Here is a 4,375-nt window from a genome sequence, read left to right as displayed (position 1 = left end):
AGGCTTGCTGTGGATCTCCCTGCTCTCTCTATGTCTCTCACTGCTCGATCTATAGGATCTCCTCTCTCTATGTGCTTGATCTACAAGAGTGCAACATCTAGGTGCTTATTCCCATTATTGATCTATGGATCTGCTTTGTTCTTTTGGCGGCATAGGGAGTTGTGACCTATAAAAGGAGTTTGTAACTTGTGTGGTCCTTAATCAGTGCTCTTGCAAGATGCATTTTGTTTTGTATTTTCATGCTTTTGGATTATTGATTGGAGCTTCCAAGATGTGTTTTTTGTATTTTTTGTTCTATAATCCCCGCTCGGCGTCGCGGATCCATCGGGGAAGCAGCAAGCCACCTAGGCACCTCATGAGGCCATGACCTCGGCACCTGCCTCCCCGGTGTCGTACCCACCGCGACACTCCTCTTACAACGTCGCTCGGTGGCTCCTCCACTCATGAGTATGCGGGCATGCCCGTGGGTGAAACATCCCAGCGGATAGCGGGCGCAGGTGCAAAATGGTGCCCGTGGCGGGTGGTGGGCGTGGGCACAGAAATTTTCTCGCAGGTGTAGGTTTGTGCTACTAGTATCCACGCGGATATTACCCGTTGCCATCTTTAGTGGGTCCCCGTTGACCGCGGGCCCCGGCTGTCAGTCTATGTAGTATTTGATTTTCTAATTTATTTTTCTAGATTTGAATGCATGTTTCAAAAAATTCATATCTAGAGCTAGGAGTGTCCAAATGGGGTGAACCAAATTTTCTTAGTTTCATCTTGAAGTGTGGTATTTGCGAAAAATATGAGATACACTGTTTTGGGTATTTTTCTAGGAGAATAAAATGTAGCTAGATAAATGTTTTTTAAGTTTTTTCTATCTTATAAATTGCATAACTTGAGTTAGAAGTGATAAAATTGTGATTCCAATTTTGCTGGTCTTGTGTTGACATTCTCTAGCTAGGAAAAATATTAAACCTACTGTAAGCATAATTTGAATATGGTCTTCATATTTAATCCTAATTAATTGCTAGTTTGTAGTGGAATTAGTTAAGGTAAAAATACATAACCTATGGTCATGCAAATTTTTACATAGTATTATCAAGCTTGGAGTAATGTATGAAAAATATTAAATCTATTGCTTGACACTTTTCACTATGCTAAACTATTTTTGCTAAAATAAGCTTATCTAACTTGTCATTTTTGTAAAGGTAGTTATACTTATCCAAATGTCATGAAATTTGTGTAGTAGTCTATTAAGGTCATTTTTAGACTATTGTAATTTTTTTAGAATTTATTAAGCAATAGAAATATTTATCCTTTAAATCACCCTATTATTTAAGGGAATTAATAAATGGATATAAATAAATTAGTTATGTTTAACCATGATGTTTTCTATGGTGCTTATGATGCATATGATTTGTTGATGATGTTAGTTAGGCTTAAAAGCAATTGGTTGTATGCAACTAGTTAATTATTGCTTTATAATTCAAATAGATGGTTGTATGTATAGTTTCTGTGGTGGTGGTGATTTCATGATAATAATGGTCTTTTCTATAAAACTTGTTAATAACAAAGTTGTAGATAACTTACTTATCTACCTTTTGTTGAAATTTAATAGTCATATGCCTTATGGTTTAAGAATTATAGCTATTAAAATTCTATTGTTTGAAATGCTTGCTCTATGGACAGATTTGAATGATTGAATTGTTTGACCTAGATAACTATTGAATCATGTTAGGATGATTAAAATAATGTCACAATCATATTATTTTGATGTGTATAACTCTAGTTATGGTCAAAACAAGTGGTTGCTATCTTGTAGTCTAGAAAATGATTTAAATAAGTGTTTGTTTAGTTGTTAGAAAGGAGTTATGCACCTACTAAGTAACTATGATGCAACTTATTATTACTTTAATACCATGCTATTGAAAACCATTATGAGGATGCATTCATCACATCATATCATGTTATACATGTCATCACATATGCATTTGTGATATCTTATTTCATGCTCATGCATATAGGATCATCCGAAGAGATACCTCTCCTAGAGTTCAACGAAGAAGAGGAGAAGGATCAACAGGAGATGCCTTAGGCCATTGCTCTAGGAGAAAAGGAGCAGACTCTCAAAGATCTCCCTAAGTGCCTAGATCACTGACCCACCTCTTTCCTCAAAAGGCAAGCCCCAGAGCATTCTAAGTCTCCCATGTTTTACAAAATATTACTTGAGTCCTTTATGTTTGATGCATTAGGTTATAAGAGTTGATTGGAAACACTTGATGCATAGAACTACCTTGTCCAGTTACATATACCTTTAACCCTATGTAGCTCTAGGATTGAATATATGCTTAGCCATGCTTAGACCGGTAGAAGTCAGGTGATTTCCCGTCACTTGCGAGATATAGGTGGATATCGAAGCACGGTTGGCTATATTTGCTATCATGGGAAAAGAACCATGGGGTAATGTAAATGGAGGCCAGGTGGAGTCTATGTGTAGGTTGACTCATGTGATTCCATCTGTACCAATTAAGGACCATATCATTGTTGGCGCTTCTAACAAGATTGAACGCTTGCCTCTCACTTAGCTGACCGAATAACTTATTCCGACCACAAAGCTGAGTAGCTCAACTCAGGCCAGGCCATGTTCTATTAGAGTGCGTAGGCTTGATGGTAGTAAGGATGTGTGGGGAGCTAGATGTGAGCCCAGGGGTAGGCCAGGCCTGAATGTCCTAGCAGTTGGTTGTCCCTCATTGTGCGGCGCTAGGTGAACCCTCGAAATGTGGACCTAAGTTGTACCAAAGGTGACCTAAGGTGATCGTTAATCTAGTCTACCTGGGTTTGTGTTAGGAATAAATTCCTAGCTGGTTGAAATTGATTCGAATCGCCGTGTCTCCTAGACAGTGAGAAACTTGGCTAGTCCCAACATCGTAGTAACTATGTTATGGAATATGATGGTTCAGTTGAATATGGAATTACTACACCAGTTATGGTTATTATTGGATGCTACTAAATGTTATACCACATGTTTGGCATAGGTTAGTTGCTAATCTAGAGATGAATAGCTATAATTAACTTGATGACCGAATTATAAGTGCACAATTGAGTTAGTCGCTTTTTATGCAAAATATTGTCAAGCTACCTCCACTTATAAAGCCATGCATAATCCTTAGAGTCACATTATTTTTGGTTTATGGCGAGTAAGATTAGCTGAGTACATTCTTATACTCAGGGTTGTATTCCCATTGTTGTCGATGGTACAGTTTATCATGGCTATTGCAAGAACTGCTTCTGTCCTGCCATGGATGAGGAGTGAGCCCTAGGCAGGCATCTCTTATTAATCCTTCTGACATGCTTTTGTGGGAGTGCGATCACCAGTTGGTACTGTATTTGAACTATGATGGCAAATGTTAGTTTCAAACTTTAATTTGCTTCTGCTACTATTTACTAAACTTGGTTTGTAATAACCTTAATTTGTACTCTAATGAATGAATTGTATTTGCGAACTTTATGTAACATGTGACATGTATGTTGAATCATGTATGATCTTGGTTGTATGTTGATGGTTAATCAAGACCCATCGTGGTACTAGATGGACTACCAGGTTTATATGGGCTCAAGTATGATAGTACGACCACTTGCGGGCTATCATTGTACTTGTGCTCTTATAAATTGGTGGGTTCTGCTACAGTTTATTTCCATTCTCGTTAGTGGAAAGGGTGAAGTAGTGGTTCTACACCAACAAAGATAACATCAACACATGGGCAAAGTGCTCACCTTTTGAGCAAAGTTTTTCCCTATAGGCAAGACCAATGCCTTAAGAGGAAAGATTTCCAATTTCCAACAGTAGAAAGGAGAAGCATGGGAATGTTTTCAAGAATACATTTTAGATTGTCCTCATCATGGGATGGAAGATTGGTTGCTCATGCAACGCTTTTACTGTGGATTGACTCAGAAAACTCATGAACAACTCGATGCTACTGCTAGTGGATCATTTATGTCACTCACCCTTGGAAAAGCTAAAACTCTTATGGAGAAGATAGCCTCTAACCAAGGCTGGTCTCAATGCAATAAGAGCGAATAAGTACTAGAAGAGGTGTGTGCACTATCAACAAAGATGGACGTCTTATTGAATTAGCTTAAACAGCGAGCAAATTACAAGAAGGATCATCAAGCTTTACAAGATGCTTTCAATGCTCAAAACACATGTAGAGAATATTTGGGGTTGAATTCCCTGAATCTCAAGAAGATGCAAACACTGCCATCAATATTTCTGCTCCACAACAATAGAGGCAAGGATGGACTTAACAACAACATAGTCAAATTACCAAGGTAAGTACCCAAGTAATTACTATAATTCTTCTAATCCAAAACAACCATCCTTGAGAGATCTAAT

At 38.0% G+C, this 4,375-nt stretch overlaps 1 pseudogene; it reads right to left on the bottom strand.

Moving 5' to 3' along the window:
- Positions 1–3,793: 3,793 nt before the first annotated feature.
- Positions 3,794–3,888, bottom strand: LOC136494974 (small nucleolar RNA R71; annotated as a pseudogene).
- Positions 3,889–4,375: the final 487 nt, after the last annotated feature.

Source organism: Miscanthus floridulus, chromosome 11 (genome assembly GCF_019320115.1).
Source record: "Miscanthus floridulus cultivar M001 chromosome 11, ASM1932011v1, whole genome shotgun sequence".
Lineage (NCBI taxonomy): Eukaryota > Viridiplantae > Streptophyta > Magnoliopsida > Poales > Poaceae > Miscanthus > Miscanthus floridulus.
Note: the sequence above shows the minus strand (reverse complement) of the source record. Positions and strands in the feature narration are given on the sequence as shown.